This window comes from Callithrix jacchus, chromosome 10 (genome assembly GCF_049354715.1).
Source record: "Callithrix jacchus isolate 240 chromosome 10, calJac240_pri, whole genome shotgun sequence".
In the NCBI taxonomy this organism is placed as follows: domain Eukaryota; kingdom Metazoa; phylum Chordata; class Mammalia; order Primates; family Cebidae; genus Callithrix; species Callithrix jacchus.
The window spans coordinates 126,052,086-126,073,638 of record NC_133511.1 but is presented as its reverse complement, the minus strand read 5'-3'; positions in this window follow the sequence as shown (position 1 = coordinate 126,073,638).

The following is a 21,553-nucleotide window of genomic DNA, read 5'->3' as shown; positions in this document are numbered from 1 at the left end:
GAGAACTCCACCTGGCTAGGGCACCAGCATGCGTCTAGGAGGAGCTGTGGGTCGGCAGGGAAGCCCAGGAGGGCCTGCCGAGGAGGCTGTGGACCCCATGTGTGCTCACACACGTGTGTGTGTGTTTGTGGAACTTTGCACATCCATGTGCAAGTTGAGACAAGCCTTTGAAGCAAAAAAAAAAAAAAAAAAAAAAAAAACAATGAAATGCCTATGAGCAAAGCCAGGCGCCCAGAAAGGAAGCAGAAGGGAAGATGAAAGGCAGGAGCCCCCCCGCCCACCAGCCTCCAGAAGCTTCCACGGGGCGAGGGGCCTCCTGGTGGTTCCCAATTTCAGAGGCCCGGCCGCCCGACAGCCGCAATGCCAGGGCTGCACGGCCGAGGGGGCACACGGAGCAGGGGCCAGTGACCCGGAGGAGGCGATCTTGGCCACAATCTGATGACCAGATGGGTCCTTTCCCGCTCCCTAAAAAACAGGAAATCTATCTGAAAGGCAAGACAAATCGCCGTCCCTGCCTCCCGCCCATCTGCCGTGATATGTGAACACGCGGGCTGCCAGCAGCTCCGGCCCGTGATTGATTCCCGGTACTTACAGGCCAGGGTCTGTTATCAGCTGTGCTATGAAAGGCTGAGCCAGGCTGGGCTGACCCCACCGGCTATTTCAGTACGGTGCTCCTTTGAGACGGCTCTAACTCTTTCATTCAACAGGAACACTATTTCATGTCAGGCCAAAAGAGAGAGGTTCCTGTTTTGCAAAGGATTTGGGCCTGATTTCAAGGCAAAGTAAAGACAACTTGGAAATGTCACCTGCACTCAAGGCCAAGGGTGCTGCAGCCTCTGCTCTCAGCCCAGGGCTCCACCTGCAAGGCTGCACCCCAGGCTCAGACACTGTTGAGAGGTTGGGAAACAGGATGCTCATCCTTGTCCCAGTTTGCCACTAAAGTGCTGTGTGACATTGGCTATGTCACTTGCCCTCTCTGTTTCTGTTTCTTCAGCCCTATAACCAGCTCTTCCATGTTACAACATGAAGTCTAAGCTCCTTACCTCAGCCTTCCAAGCTCCTGACAACACTGCAGTCTCTCCTCCTCACTACCCGTCACCACAGTCGCCCTGAACATCTCCCTGCTCTCAAAACCTCACCTCCGCCTGGTCTCTCTCGGCGCCGTTCCTCAAGTGGTATCACTGTCCTCACCAGGACTCACTCTCGGTCGACCGCCCACCAGGTATCCCTGGTGCATCCTCTGCCTGACTTTCCTAACACCCTACTGCATGGTCTGTCTGCATCCCCACTATACAGATGGGAGGACTGAGGTGCAGAGAAGTCAAGGGAGAAAGGGATAGTGCCACAAGTCATGCAGGCTCTGCCCAGCCACAGAGCCCTGAGATCCTTCTGAGGGCATGTCTGAGAGGCCCAGGAGACCCAGCTGCAGCTGTGAAGTCATCCTACCCCGGAAGGAGAGGGCTCTGCGCTGCCAGGTGGCCACTTCTGGCCCTGCTGAGCACGGCAGCACCAACAGACACAGGCAGAACCATGGAGGAGCACCCTGCACCCCCAGCATCACAAGGAAGCTTCCACCCACAGAGGGACCTACGAGCAATGTCCAGGTGGAAATGGGAGATGACTTGGCAAGATTTCCAGGGGACATAAGCGCACATGGCCGGTGCCACCAAGGAACCCTGCCCCTGACGGCCCAGGGAGCAGTGGTCGTGTAGTGGTGTCATTTTGCTCCTCTGTCTCTGCAGATGGAGAAACTGAGATTCAGAAAGATCTCACCACTTCCCCAACATCACATGGTAGATTGGGGTTGAAACTCAGCCAAGAACCCACCTTCCAGGCAGGACTGTGTCCACTGGGAAAACCATTGACTGACTGACTGATTGATTGATTGATTGACAGGGTCTTGCTCAGTCTCCCGGGCTGGAGTGCAGTAGTACAAACATAGCTCACTGCAGCCTTGAACTCTTGGGCTCAAGTGATCCTCCCACCTCAGTCTCTCAAGTAGCTGGGACCACAGGTGTGTGCCATCATTCAGACTAATTTTTAATTTTTCTATAGAGATGAAGTCTTGCTATGTTGTCCAGGCTGGTTTTGAACTCTTGGGCTCAAGCCATCCTCCCACCTCAGCCTCCCAAATTGCTGGGATCACAGGTGTGAGCCACCACACTCAGCCTGTTTTTTTTTCAAACTAACTTTTCTATTGAAAACTCCATTCAATGAAAAGTTTCTATAATACATCAATTTTAATTATTATTTTTATTTAAGTTTGCAAACTACTATGGTAAACAACACTATCTCTCATGATAGAGGGTTTTCTTCAGAGCCTCCTGCAAAGGCCAGGAAGGTGCTTGCATTCTTGGGCAAAGCTGTCCCACATGCCTGCCCTAGACCATGCCGGGAAGACACCACCTTCCAAGATACCTCTGATGTCCAGTGTCAGGTTCTAGCAGTGGCAGGATGGAGTCTAGCCTCTCTCCACTGTCTTGGGGCTGCCAGTTCCCAGGCAAGGTCAGAGGGAAAATTTCCAGCCATGGGAGTAGCCAGGCACCATCGCTGTCCACTGGGAATCTCCATCTTTGACCCCTGCCTTCTTTCTACCTGCCTAGGGTTAAAGGACTTTGGAGTCAGGGAGATGAACCCTCTAGGAGAGTTTGGGGTCACATAGCCCTGCCTTCTGGCTCTTTAGCTCCATGGTGCCCCAAACTCAAGCTTAAGCACCTGCCTCCATTCTGTCCCCCTCCTCCTGGCCTCATTCATCCAGCACTGACAAGGGCAGCCTTGGGCACCGAGCAGTGAAGCTGTCCAACACTGAGGAGCCTTATCACACACCCATTATAGCTCAAAGTTCATTCCAGGTGTAAGTCACAACTCCCCTATGAGGCAGGAGCATTCATCTCCTCTAGAGATGGGAACACTTAGGCACAGAGAGGTTAAATCACCCAAGGTTACCCAAATAATCGGCGCTGGAGCCAGGATTCAAACACAGGCAGTCAGCTCTAGGGCTGGTGTGTTCCTACAGCCCTGTGCCGCCTGTCAACGGCGTTCTAAACGAGGTTGGAGGGTACCAGCCCTCAAATAAAGCAAGAGAGAAAGAGGCAAATGAAGCAGGAGATGAATACAGAGGGTTTGGATGGGATCCTAGATTTTCCCTCTTGACCCCCCCCCATCCCAGACCAGCTCTTCATGTCACCAGAAAGGAAAGAGTTGAACTAAGAGGTCCCGTATCCCTGCAGGGGAAATGCTCCCTCCTGATGGGACCCTACCTCCTGGGGTCTTTGCTGAACAGTCTTGATAATGACGTTGACATGAAGTTGATTACAATAATGGTGACAATGAAGATGATGGTATCGATGACGGTGATGATGATGATGGTGGTGGTGATGATGATGGTGGTGTTGATGATGGTGGTGGTGGTGATGATGGTGGTGGTGATGATGGTGGTGGTGATGATGGTGGTGGTGGTGATGATGGTGGTGGTGATGATGGTGATGGTGGTGGTGGTGCTGATGATGATGACGGTGATGACGATGATGATAATGAGATTATGATGACAATGATGATGATGGTGAGGTGATGTGACATGATGATAACGCTGATTATGATGACAATGATGATGGTGATGATTATGATGATGATGGTGGTGATGTGGTGGTGGTGATGATGATGATGGTGGTGATGGTGGTGGTGATGGTGGTGGTGGTGATGGTGGTGGTGGTGATGGTGGTGGTGGTGATGGTGGTGGTGATGATGATGGTGGTGCTGATGATGGTGGTGGTGATGATGATGGTGGTGGTGATGGTGGTGGTGATGATGATGGTGGTGATGATGATGGTGGTGGTGATGATGATGGTGGTGGTGATGATGGTGGTGGTGATGATGATGGTGATGATGGTGGTGGTGATGATGATGGTGATGATGGTGGTGGTGGTGATGATGATGGTGATGATGGTGGTGGTGGTGATGATGACGGTGATACGATGATGATAATGAGATTATGATGACAATGATGATGATGGTGATGTGATGTGACATGATGATAACGCTGATTATGATGACAATGATGATGGTGATGATTATGATGATGATGGTGGTGATGTGGTGGTGGTGATGATGATGATGGTGGTGATGGTGGTGGTGGTGATGATGGTGGTGGTGATGATGGTGGTGGTGATGATGATGGTGATGATGGTGGTGCTGATGATGATGACGGTGATGACGATGATGATAATGAGATTATGATGACAATGATGATGATGGTGACGTGATGTGACATGATGATAACGCTGATTATGATGACAATGATGATGGTGATGATTATGATGATGATGGTGGTGATGTGGTGGTGGTGATGATGATGATGGTGGTGATGGTGGTGGTGGTGATGGTGGTGGTGGTGATGGTGGTGGTGGTGATGGTGGTGGTGATGATGATGGTGGTGCTGATGATGGTGGTGGTGATGATGGTGGTGGTGATGGTGGTGGTGATGATGGTGGTGGTGGTGATGGTGGTGGTGGTGGTGATGGTGGTGGTGATGATGATGGTGGTGGTGATGATGGTGGTGGTGATGATGGTGGTGGTGGTGATGGTGGTGGTGGTGATGGTGGTGGTGGTGATGGTGGTGGTGATGATGGTGGTGGTGATGATGGTGGTGGTGGTGATGGTGGTGGTGGTGATGGTGGTGGTGGTGATGGTGGTGGTGGTGATGGTGGTGATGGTGGTGGTGATGGTGGTGGTGATGATGGTGGTGGTGATGATGGTGGTGGTGATGGTGGTGGTGGTGATGGTGGTGGTGGTGATGGTGGTGGTGGTGATGGTGGTGGTGATGATGGTGGTGATGATGATGGTGGTGCTGATGATGGTGGTGGTGATGATGGTGGTGGTGATGATGATGGTGGTGGTGATGATGGTGGTGGTGGTGATGATGGTGGTGGTGATGGCGGTGGTGGTGATGATGACGGTGATGACGATGATGATAATGAGATTATGATGACAATGATGATGATGGTGATGTGATGTGACATGATGATAACGCTAATTATGATGACAATGATGATGGTGATGATTATGATGATTATGGTGATGTGGTGGTGGTGATGATGATGGTGGTGATGATGATGGTGGTGGTGATGATGGTGGTGGTGATGATGGTGGTGATGATGATGGTGGTGGTGATGATGGTGGTGGTGATGATGGTGGTGGTGGTGATGATGGTGGTGGTGATGATGATGGTGGTGATGATGATGATGGTGGTGGTGATGATGGTGGTGGTGATGATGATGGTGATGATGGTGGTGGTGATGATGATGGTGATGATGGTGGTGGTGGTGATGATGACAGTGATGACGATGATGATAATGAGATTATGATGACAATGATGATGATGGTGATGTGATGTGACATGATGATAACGCTGATTATGATGACAACGATGATGGTGATGATTATGATGATGATGGTGGTGATGATGATGATGGTGATGACGGTGGTGGTGATGATGGTGATGTGATGTGACAATGATGATAATGGTGATGATGATGGTGATGATGGTGATGTGATGTGACAATGATGATAATGGTGATTATGATGACAAATGGTGATGATGATGGTGATGATAGTGGCGGTGATGACAGTGGTGGTGATGATGATGATGGTGGTGATGATGATGGTGGTGGTGATGGTGATGATGGTGATAATGGTGGTGATGATGGTGATGATGATGGTGATGATGATGATGGTGATGGTGATGATGGTGATGATGGTGGTGGTGGTGATGGTGATGATGGTGATGATGATGGTGGTGGTGATGGTGATGATGGTGGTGGTGATGGTGGTGGTGATGGTGATGGTGGTGGTGATGATGATGATGGTGGTGATGATGGCGATGATGGTGGTGGTGATGGTGATGATGGTGGTGGTGATGATGATGATGGTGGTGATACTGGTGATGATGATGGTGGTGATGGTGATGATGGTGATGATGGTGGTGGTGATGGTGATGGTGATGATGGTGGTGGTGATGATGATGGTGGTGATGGTGATGGTGGTGATGATGGTGGTGGTGATGATGATGATGGTGATGGTGGTGGTGGTGATGGTGATGGTGGTGATGATGGTGGTGGTGATGATGGTGATGATGGTGGTGGTGATGATGATGATGGTGGTGATACTGGTGATGATGATGGTGGTGATGGTGATGATGGTGATGATGATGGTGGTGGTGATGGTGATGGTGGTGATGATGGTGGTGGTGATGATGGTGATGATGGTGGTGGTGATGGTGATGGTGATGATGGTGGTGGTGATGATGATGATGGTGGTGATACTGGTGATGATGGTGGTGGTGATGGTGGTGGTGGTGATGATGGTGGTGATGATGGTGATGGTGATGGTGATGATGGTGGTGATGATGATGATGGTGGTGATACTGGTGATGATGATGATGGTGGTGATGGTGATGATGGTGATGATGATGGTGGTGGTGATGGTGATGGTGATGATGGTGGTGGTGATGGTGATGGTGGTGGTGATGGTGATGGTGGTGATGGTGGTGATGGTGGGGGTGATAGTGATGATGATGGTGGTGACTGATGACAATGACATGGATGACAATGCTGATGACATTACTATCAAATGGCTATGACTTGGGTCCTGCCCCCCCGCCGTCTCACCTATGCAAGACATTTCTCCTGCAGATAGCCCCTCTGTTTCTTTAATATGATCTCCTCTCATTCCCAAGAGCACATAGAGGCTGTGTCAGTTTTTATTATTGCTACAAAATCACCACAAACTTGGTAGGATAAAGTAACATGCTTTCCATCCTACAGTCCCAGAGGTCAGGACAGGTCTCACTAGGCTGGAATCCAGGCTCCTTCTGGAGCCTCTGGGTGCAAATCATTTCCTTTCCTTTTCCAGCTTCTGAAGGTGGCCAGCATTTCCTGGCTGGTGCCCCTTCCCATGTTCCAAGCCAGCAACATTGCGTCTCTCTGTGCCTTGCCTCCACCATCACAGCTCCCTTTGATTCTCCTCTGATTCCCTCTCTTCCACTTTTAAGGACCCTGTGAATGCATTGTGCCAAGCTGGATGATTCAGGATGATCTCACTATCTAAAGGCCTGCCGATTATTAGCCTTAATTCCATCTGTGACCTTAATTCCTCTTTGTCCTGTGGCCTAACACGTTCAAAAATTCCAAGGATTAGGATGAAGACCTTTGTGGGGCCACTATTCTGCCATCCACAGACACATGGTGATATGGTTTAGCTGTGTCCCCACCCAAATCTCATCTTGAATTTTAGCTCCCATCATAATCCCCAGATGTTGTGGGAGGTAACTGAATCATGGGGTGAGTCTTGCCTATGCTGTTCTCATGATAGTGAATAAGTCTCATGAGATCTGATGGTTTTGTAAAGGGCAGCGCCCCTACACAAGCTGTCTTGCCTGCTGCCATGTAAGACCTGACTTTGCTCCTCATTTGCCTTCAGCCATCATTGTGAGGCCTCCCCAGCCATGTGAAACTGTGAGCCAATTAAACCTCTTTTCTTCATGAATCACTTGGTCTCAGGTATGTCTTCATTAGCAGTATGTGTTCTGGTTATCCTGTTTGACTAACACTGCCCCAAGATGAAGTCACTCAAAACAAAAATCATCATTTATTATCTCTCATGGCTTCTGCAGGTCAAACAGGCACAGTGGAGATGGTTTCCCTCCACCCCATGATGTCTGGAGCCTCAGCTGGGGTCAGAGGCTAGAGACAGAACCACCTGAAAGCTCATTCACCTACATGCCTGCCAGTCGAGGTTGATGTCACCTGGGGGCCTGGCTAGGGCTGCCAGCCAGAACCACACATGGCCTCTCCATGTGGCTTGGGCTTCCTCACAACATGGAGGATGAGTTCCAAGAAAGAGAGAGCCAAATAGAAGCCATATTGCCTTTTCAGCCCTCAACTCAGGAGCCACGGGGTATCACTCCTTCCACATACTCTGTCAGCGTTCAACGGGTCTGCACAAGCTCAGGGACAGGATCACTCTTCCTCTGAAAGGGAGAGTGTCGACCTTACTTTGTAAGAAGAGCAGGTGGACTGGGAGACACACAGGAGGCATCGTCTTTGGGAACTGCCATCTTCCCTGGCATCTCAGACTGAGCCTGGGCCAGGCGGGACCCTTGAACTTTTACCCAGACATGGTGGTCCCCTCCCCAGACAACGGCACCCCCATCCTCATGATGTTTCAGGGCCAAAGCCTGGGCATTGTCTAGTGGGTGGCAGGCCATGCAGGTCAGACACTGGAGGGATCTGGGCCACCAAAGCCTGGCAGTTAAAGACCCTTCTGTCGGTTCTTGCTGTGGGATGTCATGCAGACCCCACAGATCCCAGGCAGCTGTGTGACCTGGGCAAGCTGGAAGGAAGCGACTCCAGAGACTCGAGACAGAGAGGCTGCAATGCTCCCACACCCAATTGCCTCATCCCCCCAAGGGCCTTGATAAATGGAGAGATAGGCCCGATAATTCTTGGGTGCTGCAGGGGAAGGATGTCCTGTCACCACTAAAACAGGCCCGGACTCCTTATCACGCTGTCACTCTGCAAATCACCAAAGACAGGCTTACGTCATCCCCTCAGAGGGGCTTCAGAGGAGCCTCTAATCCTAATGGATTTGCCCAAGTGGAGATAAAGAACCTTCTTGTTCCTCCCATAATGCAGTAATTCACTTTACAAATAGAGCCAAGGACAGTGGTTTGGAGTGGGGGCTGGTCAGCCACTCAAAGAGTCAGTTTTCCCAGGCAGGGATGGCATTCTGGAATATTCTGCATAGGGAGGCAGACAGCACCAATCGAGAGATGGCAGGGACGGCTTCCCCGGGGATGCCAGGGTCACAAGAATGGGGCTTGTAGATCTGAGTTCAAAACCAAGCTCTCACTACGTATCAGCTGTGCCACCCTGAATGTATTGGTTAGCCACTTTAGCCTCAATCTGCTCATCTGTAACACGGGGTGGTCAGGGCAGCCATCTTCCAACACTGCTGAGACTGAAACATGCAAGGCACAAGGCACAGGGGAGGGCGTGCATAAAAGGTTTATGTTCCTATTGACAAGGCTGCTGGCATCCCTGGTGACCAGCAGTGGAGAATACAATGGCACTAGGGCTACTAGCAGGGGAACCAGAGCCCTGGGTTCACATCCCAGCACGAACAGTTACCGGCTGGGAAGCTGGGGCACCTTCACCTCTCCTGCCTCAAATCCCTCTGCTGCAACCTGCGTTGTGTTCCTTATTTTGAAATATTGGAATAATCAATAATCCGATTTTGGATTAATCAATAATTCTGAAAAATATACAGAAGAGATGTGAAATTAAGGGGATTAAATGAGGGGCGACATGAGAAAAGTGGTGCCAATCCTTGAAGGATGGGGCAAGGTTAGAAGGAGGACAAGGCCTGCCCCACCCTATGGGAGGAAGGCAGGGGGTGCTGAGGAGGTGGGCTGAAGGCAGGTGCCAAGGAGCCTGCACCTTAAACAACTGGACAGGGACTCTGAGAAAAGTAAGGCCAGGCACGGCGGCTCATGCCTGTAATCCCAGCACTTTGGGAGGCCAACGCAGGTGGGTCACAAGGTCAGGAGTTGGAAACCAGCCTGACCAACATGGTGAAATCCTGTCTCTACTAAAACTCAAACAAAATATTAGCCAGGCGTGGTGGGCACATGCTTGTAGTCCCAGCTACTCAGGAGGCCGAGGCAGAAGAATTGCGTGAACCTGTGAGGCGGAGGTTGCAGTGAGCCGAGCTCACACCATTGCACCCCAGCCTGGGCAACAGAGCGAGACTCTGTCTCCAAAAAGAAAAAGAAGACAAAATTGCAACTACAAAACTAGACACCAACCTGAATATTTATTAGAGTGGAAAGGAAAAATCACAAGTCGGGTGTTACGAAGCTCAGAGATATTGCAAACACCACAAAACATAGGAAAACGCTGTTCTTGTTTCTTAACTCCCTGACCCGTTTCCAGAATGCCGTTTTTCTCTATTTTGGGTTACATACTGTTTTACCACCTCCTGACACAACAATACTTTTATAATTATAATTTTTTCCTGGAAAGAGAATAGAAAGATATTTCGATTCTATTTTAAACATGGGTAATGGAAATTCATTATTATTGATGGATTAAAACAGTTTCTTTCATGATTTTGACCAAGTTTTTGTTTCTATTGTGATATATGAAGAGGGATTTTGATTTTGGTTTTTTTTTTTTTTTTTTTTTGAGACGGAGTTTCACTCTTGTTACCCAGGCTGGAGTGCAATGGTGCAATCTCAGCTCACCGCAACCTCCGCCTCCTGGGTTCAGGCAATTCTCCTGCCTCAGCCTCCTGAGTAGCTGGGATTACAGGCACGTGCCACCATGCCCAGCTAATTTTTTGTATTTTCAGTAGAGACGGGGTTTCACCTTGTTGACCAGGATGGTCTTGATCTCTTGACCTCGTGATCCACCCACCTCAGCCTCCCAAAGTGCTGGGATTACAGGCGTGTGCCACTGGGATTTTGATGTTTTAAAGGCTCCATCGGCCTTACGCCTTTCAGCTTACTCATTAGGATTCTACGAGGATACTTCTTATCACATTTAATTTTGGAATTTCAATAATTCTGAAACAAATATATATAGAGAAGTGACGTGAAATTAAATTATACGCAACCACCACTCAGAGGCATGTTTTCATCTGTCACTACATTGGATTCAGCTACTCAGTTACAGCATCGAATTTCTCTCCTACACGATACCTTGAGCTACTGGTGGCTCTGCCATGGAAGCCCTGTGCCTGTGTCTCCAGACCGTTTCACTGCACTGGGGCAGTTTTGTGTTTCTGTCATCTGGAGCTACCAGATTGTCGGGACAAGATGCAACACACACTCTAAAAGGGACTGGGGCTGGGCTCCGTGGCTCACGCCTGTAATCCCAGCACTTTGGGAGGCCGAGGCAGGTGGATCACCTGAGGTCAGGAGTTTGAGACCAGCCTGGCCAACATGGCAAAACCTCATATCTGCTAAAAACACAAAAATTAGCCAGGTGTGGTGGTGGGCACCTGTAATCCCAGCTACTCCGATTCTCCTGCTGAGGCAGGAGAATTGTGTGAGCCCAGGAGATGGAGGTTGTGGCCAGCAAACTTCGCACCACTGCACTCCAGCCTGGGCGACGGAGCGAGACTCCATCTCAAAAAAATAGAGGGGGATCGATCGGGTGCCTTAAGATGCGTGTGCATGTTTGATTCATCGAGAGAGGTGGTTTTGCAAAGGTGCTCTGCAAACCCGGCAGCTCTGCTAAGTTTGATTTTGCGATGCTTCTCACTGAAAGAGGAATAGTGCACGGAGCGTAGTGTGGTGTGTTTGCAACCAAATCCCCAGCAACGTGGAGTGTATTTCTGAAAGGAAAGAACTTTCCCTCTCACCACACTTCCGTGAGCACTGAATCGCCACTCGCGACCCTGCACGCCGGGTGGCAGGCAGAAGGCTCTACTCCCTAACTGCAGCTGCACGCATTGCAAACTTCGCTTGCCCTGCCCACACACACCCAGGGCCTGGGCCGTGAGACGCTTTTCCCACCAGCACCGCTCCGTGGCCACACCAGAGTGTCATCCCAGTGGGTGCAGGTGCGTCTCTGGAAGCCAGCCCGGGGCCAGCGGCAGCTCAGCTCTACAGAAGTGACCAGAACCCCACAAACATGTCCAGCAAACCCACATCCCCTGCCTGGACCCTGTCAGCACGTGAACCCTCCAGCTCCTCCCCTCCCACAGTGGAGGGAAATTAAAAGGAAGAGACAGACGCTCTCCCCACTGCCAATAAAACATCTTATTATGTTGGTGAATATAAAGACATACGCACAGTCATGAGAGTGAATTCCTGGGCCCTTGCAGTGGGGGGCCATGAAGATCGAGCTTCAGGCTGAAGGATTCCTCCAGCCAGCTCAGAGGAGTCGGGGACAGAAGCAGGCCTTGTACCTTGCACCACCCCGACCATTTCCAAGAGGAAACCCCTTCTCCCACCTCCATCACATTGTTGGAAACAGGATAAAACCATCAGAAGCCCTCACACCAGCCCTGTAAGTTACAAAGCACAGGTAAAGGTCCCCTCGGTTCTTCGGTGGTGCAGAAGTCACCGATTCTTCTGGAGCTTAAATAACTGGACGGGGGTCTTTAAGAAAAGTAAGCCACCAATGTAAGCAAGAAGAAATAAAAGTAGAGCCATGACATCGGATAAAACTCCAAGTGGCAACGGCCCCGCCATGCACGCCGGCTCCACCCCCACCCCCAGGTCTCCTCTTGAGCCCTGTGCTGCCCCTGCTGGCCTGGTCTCTCTCCCTCACTCAGGCTGTGCTCGGCCGCAGGTGTTTCTTGGTGAAAATAATTTCTCAAAACCCAGGGCAAACTAAAAGTCCGTGCTAACTTGACCCTCTCCGATAAATACACTATCAGTCTGCCCAGAGAGCCCAGCTCAGCCGGGAGCTCTCTAGCGTTAGCTGGGGTTTCTTTATCATCAATAATTAATCTGTGTGCAGCTGGGGTCAACTCAGATTCACTGAACGATACCGTGTGGGCTTAGAATCCAGCACACGGTTTGACATGTGAGAAGAAAAGTGGTAGGCAGTGGCCGCCAGTGGACACCCTCACAGGTCAAAGGTTCAAGCCAGCTGTGGTGTCCTAAAGACCTTTGCTTTCCCATTTCCAATGCTGGAATACGACTTTCCAAAGAATGGACATGCCAGCCTGTGAAGGCCGCTCTCCACGCTGGGGACGAGAATTCAGTTACAGAGAAGAGTCGCTCAGGACCCCACGGAGCTCCCAGTGACAGAAGCCGCTCTGGAAACGATCAGAAAACATTAAAGAAGCAAAGTGCATGTGGCATTGCTGCGCTGTGGAGGGCGCATCCATTTTGTCACGAGCCGTTGCCGATAACGCATCTGCTCATTCAATTAGGTCCAGGAAAATGGAAAACCGCGGAAATTCATCGTTGAAAATATTTCATTTCTTAGCAAACACTGTTTACTGTTAGGAGGGAGAAATGGTCTGTTTTATCCACAAATGAAGGCAATTTGGGGAGGTCTCAGATACCCAAGCGAAAGATAAAAGGGAAGAGGTACTTGGATGTATGAGTTCACCAGCTGATTCCTGCGAAAATGCAGGGATCAGAAATGACATCATCAAAGTTGAAGATTGAAGGGTTGCAGGACATTACGAATGACATGATGTGTCCCCGGCTCCATCACTCATGTGTGATTAGCGGCCCAGCCGTCGGTCTGTGCGGAAAGATACCTCCAAAGACATCTGCCCGGCCAGATCCAAGCTTCCCTCATCCCGTCTCAGCAAGGCTGCACCCACCACAGGGTTTGAAACACATTTACCTACAGCAAATTAGGAGTCAGCACATGGTTCGAAACCTGAGATCTCAGCTGAGCAAAGGGAGCTCACAGCTGTCCCCCTGTGTTTCGAGGCAGATGGGAAGGTTTGGTGGCGTCTTCATCAAGTTTAAGAAGGGCAAGTCGACAGCTTTAGAGGCCCCTGTGGGCACCTGACTTGTGGGGGTGTGTCTGTGACGGGGGTCTCACAAGGAAACAGGAAGGACCCCAGATGTCTTCATTCGTATCGGTTCTTGGTGTAAGGAATCTGCACAGCTGGACAATGTCCTCCCACACCCGTGAGCATGGGAGGGTGGACTGTGGACTGCGTCCTTTGTCACCTTGTCAGGAACACTCTGGGCCAGGCATCAGGATGCATGAAAAAGCCAAGATTCCTCAAGATGGAGAAGGGGTTGGGGCATGGGTGGCACTTGGCAGGGGTGGTGAAAAGAGAGAACAAGGTATTCTCAGCAAAGTGGCAGGAAGCGCCCCATGTACTCTGGGGCCACCATGAGGCATCCAGCTGGGAGAAGGAACAGGATTCTGTCAAGCCCAATGTCACCCCAGGTCCTGTTCTGCCAGCAAGGGCGCCACTGAGAGGATAGAAGGCAAAGGAAAGGGCTCCAGTTCTTATCCAGCCACCATAACCATCATATAATCATTACATTCAGAAAAATCACCATTCAAACAAAATTACCATCTAGTGAAGAGGCCCCACTCACATTCTTCCAATTTTCCCAATGTTTTCACAGCATGTTGTTTCAAAACAGGATCAATCATTGCATGTGGCATCTCATTTCTTTACATTCCTTTATTTTGATTTTGTTTGTTTGTTTGTGATGAGTTGTTGGAGACGGAGTCTCACTCTGTCGCCCACACTGGAGTGTAGCGGTGCGATCTCAGCTCCCTGCAACCTCCACCTCCCAGGTTCAAGCAATTCTCCTGCCTCAGCCTCCCAAGCAGCTGGGATTACAGGCACCCAGCACCATGCCTGGCTAATTTTTGTATTTTTAGTACAGACGGGGTTTCACCATGTTGGACAGGCTGGTCTTGAACTCCTGACCTCAGGTGAACCACCTACCTTGGCTTCCCAAAGTGCTGGATTGTAGGCATGAGTCATCGCGCCCGGCCCACATTCTTTTATTTTGAACGATTATTTGCTTCTTGCTTTTTCTTACATTAACATTTTGAACAGGACAAGTGAGGTGTTTACAGTTGTTCCTGGATTTGTGTCTGGCTGACGTTTCCTTGATTTGATTTAGGTCCTGTGTCTTTGGAGAGAGGACACACAGAATAGATGTCGTGCCCTCCCTGAGTCCCAGCAGGCACTTGATGCCAGCTCACCCCAGCGTTGGTGATGTGGCCTCTCATCACTTGGTCACTTGGTTAAGGTGGTGTTTTCTTTTTTTTTTTTGAGACGGAGTTTCGCTCTTGTTACCCAGGCTGGAGTGCAATGGCGCGATCTCGGCTCACTGCAACCTCCGCCTCCTGGGTTCAGGCAATTCTCCTGCCTCAGCCTCCTGAGTAGCTGGGATTACAGACACGCGCCACCGTGCCCAGGTAATTTTTTGTATTTTTAGTAGAGACGGGGGGTTTCACCATGTTGACCAGGATGGTCTCAATCTCTTGACCTTGTGATCCACCCGCCTCAGCCTCCCAAAGTGCTGGGATTACAGGCTTGAGCCACCGCGCCCCCGGCCTAAGGTGGTATGTTCTACCACAAAGTTACCATTTTTCCCTTTGGAAGTCACAAGTCATCTGTGGCAAAATTCTTTAAGACCACTGAAATAACCTGATCCTTCTTAAACCTGGTCCCGACAGTCTTCACATCCATCCATGACCGTGGTTCTTGCCTAAGTCATAGATTACTCTGATTGCGGCAAAACTGCAGATTCCTAACACTACCGTTCCTTCTATGTGTGTCGGCCGGCATTCCGCAGTAAACAAGGGCTTTCTCGGCCGGGTGCGGTGGCTCACACATGTAATCCCAACATTTTGGGAGGTCCAGGTGGGCAGATCACCTGAGGTCAGGAGTTCAAAACCAGCCTGGCCAACAGAGTGAACCCCCATCTCTACTAAAAATACAAAAATTAGCCAGGCACGGCAGTGGGCACCTGTAATCTCAGCTATTTGGGAGGCTGGGGCAAGAGAATCACTTGAACCTAGGAGGCGGAGGTTGCAGTGAGCTGAGATCACACCATTGCACTCTAGCCTCGGAGACAGAGTGAGACGATGTCTCAACCAAAAAAAACTGGAGGGGGGGGCTTTCTTTTCCCTACCATCTATAAATTCATTTATCTGCCTGTGCCCTCTGACTGGTTCCTAGAAAGGAGGTTTCATGACACTCGGAAAGCAGGCTTCGGGGAGTACATGAGCTGCTTGAAATTATACCCAAAAGATGTTTTGCAAGAGGATACAAGTTCAATTGTTTTCATCAGATTCAAAAGAGGACCGGGGCCTTCCTGTAAGACAAGGAAATTCTGGATCACAGATCCGGGTGAACCTGTCGGTTTTCCCAGCCACCTCAGAGTCACACCTAAGACACCAGTGATAGACAGAATGGAGATGCCGGCATTACAGCTGACTTTCCCACTGTGACGCCGACAAGGCTGTAGGGGTGGAGGAGGCTGCGTGTGCAGGGAAATGAGGCGGCTGACCGTCCTCACCCCTTTAGGAGGGAAATGAGGCGGCTGACCATCCTCACCCCTTTAGGAGGGAAATGAGGCGGCTGACCGTCCTCACCCCTTTAGGAGCACCTAGGATGTCTCTCATGAGGGGGCTCCAGGGGTCCCTTAGTTCTGAAACCTCCACAGTGTAAACCATTTTATTTTTGTTTTGTTTTGCTTTTTGAGTTGGAGTCTTTCTCTGTTACCAGATTGGAGTGTAGTGGCCTGATCTCAACTCACTGCAACCTCCACCTCCCTGGTTCAAGTGATTCTCCTGCCTCAGCCTCCCGAGTAGCTGGGATTACAGGCGTGCGCCACCACTCCTGGCTGATTTTTATATTTTTAGTAGAGACGAGATTTCACCATCTTGGCCAGGAGGGCTCAATCTCCTGACCTCATGATCGGCCTGCCTCAGCCTCCCAAAATTCTGGGATTACAGGTGTGAGCCACCGTGCCCAGCCCCACCCTTCTTTAGTTGTGTGATTTCTCTTTGCCTGTCTTGTACTTTAAGGCCAGATGCCCCCACTCCACCTGGGTACTAACGTCCTGAGAACTTAACCAGTGAAAACACACTCTGTGTCTGGACACTGTGACACTCACAATTTGCATGAATCCCTTGTGGCAGGGACTCTGCTGGGCTGTCTATCTCACTCAATTCTCAGCACCAGCTTAGGTGTAGACTCTTATTACCCCTGGTTTTACACCCAGGGAAACTGGGGCTAGGACAAGCTTTGCCCGGGTCCCACAGCTTGGAAGTGACCAGACCAGGCATTGAACACAAATCCACCATTTCCAGCTCCACAGACCCAATCCCACCTCCACCAAGAACCGCGCTTCAATCAGGTCAGAGTTCAGCTCGGGGCAGAGTTAGCTCGAAGCCCCTGTATAGCACCGGACGCAGCACAGTGCCCATCCTAGAGGCTGCCCTGTATCCATACCCCTTGCTACAGAACTTTGCAGTCCCCCCACAGGCATGGCTTGGCCATGGGACTCACCTTGAAGCAGGTGAGTTTGCTGATAGAGGCAAACAAGATTGGAAAATGGGTTTTGTGGCCAGGTGTGGTGGCTCATGCCTGTAATCCCAGTACTTTGGGAGGCTGAGATGGGCGGATCACTTGAGTTCAAGACCAGCCTGGCTAAGATGGCGAAATCCTGTCTCTATGAAAAATACAAAAATTAGCCGGGCATGGTGGCAGGTGCCTGTAATCCCAGCTACTTGGGAGGCTGCTGAAACTCAGGAGGCGGAGGTTGCAGTGAGCCAAGATCACACCTCTGCACTCCAGCCTGGCTGACAGAGCAAGACTCCATCTCAAAAAAAAAGAAGAAGAAAGAAAGAGGGTTTGGGACCAAGCTTGCCCTCTTGCACTTCAGCCAGTGCAGTGAGAAGATCACACCCAGGGAGCCTGCTGGTCCCAGGAAAAGGGGACACATGGACTATGTGGTGGGCCAGAGCCAAACCGGACCAAGCCCAGCCTAGACCAGCCAAACTCAACCAACCCAGAGACCTGTCCCTTGGAGCCGAGCCACTTCAGCCAGACAGACCGAAGCAGGACATACATCCTGATTGCTGCATGCATCTGGGCTCGGGAACGGGTTGTTACGCACCATGATTACGGCCACAGCGAGCACAAGCCTCTCGTTCCCCCCTCGTTTCTAAAACCACCTCCGTGATAGCACTGGAAATAGAGCCCCTGCTTCCTTCCAGCCTTGTGTGCATTTGTGCTACTGGTCCTGAGACTTGGTGTCCCTCTATGTGGAGTGGGGGTGCGGAATTCGGGGAAAGGCGCTGGGTGAGAACACCAGCAGGAGAAAGACACGCCTCCTTCTTGAGTCCCGTGTGGATCTGTTCCAGAGCCTGTGGCTGGGCCTTCACAGCGGCTCTCAGAGGAAGGGGCAGGGGAAGGAGCACAGCCAGGGAGGGCCCAGGGAAGGGCACTCATGAATGCGTCCCCTTTGAAAGAACAGCCGTCTGAGCCGAGACCTAGAGTAATGGCCCCGTGGACAGCCAGCGTGTACAGCTGCAGCCACGGGGCTTGCCGGAGCTAGAGGGCTCTCGGTGTTGATCTGATTCTCCCTTCTGAGCTCTGGCAGGGAAAGTGCAGACCAATTATGGGGGCACACTGAGAAGAGAGCAGGAACCCCTGGGCTCTTTCCACCTTTCCTGCTGTCCGAGGAGGAGACACTTCCCACAGGTCCAGACACAGAGGGAAGGAAACCAGGAGGGTAGCAGCAGGCAGGCCCATCTCCGCACACTGCAGCCTCCTGGAGCTCGGAAAGTCGTCCTGACACCCTCACAGACACCCTGGGGGTGACGCCGGCCACTGTGATGGTGAGGTTTAGACGAGTTGCTCTGTAGGGCACTCCATATGTCAGCATTCCCTTCCGCAGTCTCCAGGGGAGAGGACGGTCCTCACAGAATCGGTGTTCTAGCACACTAAGTGCAAGTGGGGTGTCAGAGTGGGTGCTCTCTGGGGTACCCCATTGCCCTGCAGGTGCCCACGCCTGCCTTCAGAGCATGCACAGTGAGGGGGATGCTGACGGGCTCAGAACTGCAGTCACGTCTGGGTCCAGTTGGCCTCATGGCAGAGACACCAGGGACTGAGGCTGCTGTTCAACCTCCTTGGCTTCAGTGTCTCCATTTTTCAGGGAGGCTGTGGAGGAAAGCCTCACAGCAGGCTGTCTTGAGGCCACGGACAGAGAGACCAGCTCCTGGCCCGTGCTGTGCAAGGTGGGAGCCCTGATCCTCACCCAGGAGCAATGGGTTTGGAGGGGATGGAGCTGGTGCCACCCACAGAGATGGCTCCAGGAGGTGGGAGAGTGGGGACCTGGGTCTGTCGAGGTCTCTGCATGGAGGGAGTTCCCAGCCAGGCCCCTCCATTGTCTGGGGACTCTTATCGGCAAAGGCAGACAGCCCTGTTCACAGACATCTGCCAACCCTTGTCCCAGGCTGGGGCTTGGGTTTCCACCAGGAGGCGAAGGCCAGCGTTGGAAGAAGGGGCCACACCAGAGGAGCCAGGCTCTGTTTACACACAGCAGTGCTGGGCGCCAGCTCCCATGGGATCGTGTGTCTGTGTGCACAGGTGGCCAGGAGCGCTGCGCAGAGGCTCACACAGGGGCTTCCCCACGGCACCGCCCACCTGCCCTCCTTCCCTCCTTTCTTCTCTTCTGCCCACCTTCCCTTCTTCCTTCCTCTCTCCCTCCTTCCCTCCTTTCTTCCCTCCTTCCAGCCCTCCCTCCCTTATTTCTTTCCTTTCTTCCTTCTTTCCTCTCTTACCTCCTTTTTCTCTGTTCCTTCTGTCCCTCTTCCCTTCCCTTTTCCTCTCTCTTCTCCCTTCCCTCCTTTTTCTTTCTTCCTTTTCTTCTCCCTTCATTCCCCCTTTCCTCTTTCCCTCCCTCCACCCCTTTGTTCTTTCTTTCTTTGTAACAGACAGGTGTTTCGGTGCCCTTTTCACAACAGATCTGTGCTGTACAATAAGATTTTAACAATAAGACTCCACCTGAGTTCACAGGGAACTCACGGACCAGAGGAAGACTCAGGCAGGTGATGGTGCCAGTACAAGATGTGTGACAGGGCAGATGCACAGGGCCGTAGGGCCCAAGGAGGTCACCTCATCCCTCCTGGGGCCAGCAAAGGCTTCCAGAAGAAATAACACATTCCTAACCCCTGGAAAAGGACTCTTTATGGGACTGGTGTTGAATACGAGCTTATTAAGGATTGGTTAAAACACATCCTGGCCACAGAGGGTAGCCACACCACCGCTAGCATGGTGAGCATCAGACTGACCAGCCAGCATGGTGCTTCACGCCGGTAATCCCAGCACTGTGAGAGTCCAAGGTGGGGGGATCGCCTGAGGTCAGGAGTTCAAGATCAGCCTGGCCAACATGGCAAAACCCTGTCTCTACTGAAAATACAAAAACTAGCCAAGTATGGTGGCGTGCAGCTGTAATCCCAGCTACATGGGAGGCTGAGGCATGAGAATCCCTTGAGCCTGGGAGATGGAGGCTGCAGTGAGTGAAGATCATGCCACTGCACTCCAGCCTGGGTGACTCCATCACAAAATAAATAAATACATATATGCATGCATACATACATGCACAAACTGGCCATTTCCTGGAGACCCTCCAGAGCCACTGCGACTCACGCATGCTTGCAGGCATGTATGTAGACACAGCCACTCTGGAAATCTGTAAGGCAACTTCTGAGCATGCATAGTCCTCTCAGGGGGATGCTGATGGGACCCAGCAGCTTTGCACGGAGCACACGATACAGAAACTATGGACCCAGCAGCTTTGCACGGAGCACACGGTACAGAAACTATGGACCCAGCAGCTTTGCACGGAGCACACGGTACAGAAACTATGGACCCAGCAGCTTTGCACGGAGCACACGGTACAGAAACTAGCATGTGTGGCCATCAAAAGACTTGTACATGAACATTCATAGCAGCTTTACTCAAAATCATCAAACCCAAAAACAACCAGGATGTCTGTCCACAGTAGACCGTGCATATGTCCACCCAGTGGAATCCCACTCACCATAAAAAAGAATGGATGGTAGATACACACACGCCACGGATGCGCCTGACGGGTGCCTCTGCCGATCCAATGCAGTGCACCAAATAGAGGACTCCGTGGCTATAGGGAATGGCAGAGCCACTCAGAACAGAAGGCCTGGGTCCCTGCATGGCTGCATGGAGCAGAGCCCAACCCAACCTGTCCTGCACTGTCATGAACAAGAGATACGCATGTACTGGATTGGGTGCTACGAGGAGTGGGTTGCTTGTTAAAACAGTTAATATACCCTGATGAATAAAGTATATTCCCATAGGTGGTAAAACTCTAAAGGAAAATATAGGCCATTAGTTTTAGAAGCCAGTTTCCTGATACAGAGGAGGTAGGCACTTAGGAAATGTCTTTGCTGAACAAATGAATGAACAAACACAATTGCTCTTTGTCTGTGGCTTCAAAGTCATGTACGCACAAGTGTGTGGCCTGGAGGGGAACGGGAAAAATGTAGACAGTTGACTTGTCAGAGTAGTGGGAATGTGGGTGAAATTTTTCCTGTTATTCTTAGGATAAGGCTATTTTGCAATAAATACGTAGAGAATGTGGAGTCAGGCTCTCCCGCACTCTGTGTGGCATGCGTAAAAACATCTAGGCATGCAGAGCTCCAAACATGTTTCTTTGCAAGCAAGAGCTCATTTCTCCCAAAAGCAGACAGGATCCAACAACCAGGCATCCCCCTCCTCCAGCAGCCCAGCTCCCCAGACCCACCCTCCCCAGCCTCACCCTCCACAAGGTCCTCAGCCTGGCTCCCCAGACCCACCCTCCCCAGCCTCACCCTCCACAAGGTCCTCAGCCTGGCTCCCCAGACCCACCCTCCCCAGCCTCACCCTCCACAAGGTCCTCAGCCCGGCTCCCCAGACCCACCCTCCCCAGCCTCACCCTCCACAAGGTCCTCAGCCCGGCTCCCCAGACCCACCCTCCCCAGCCTCACCCTCCACAAGGTCCTCAGCCCGGCTC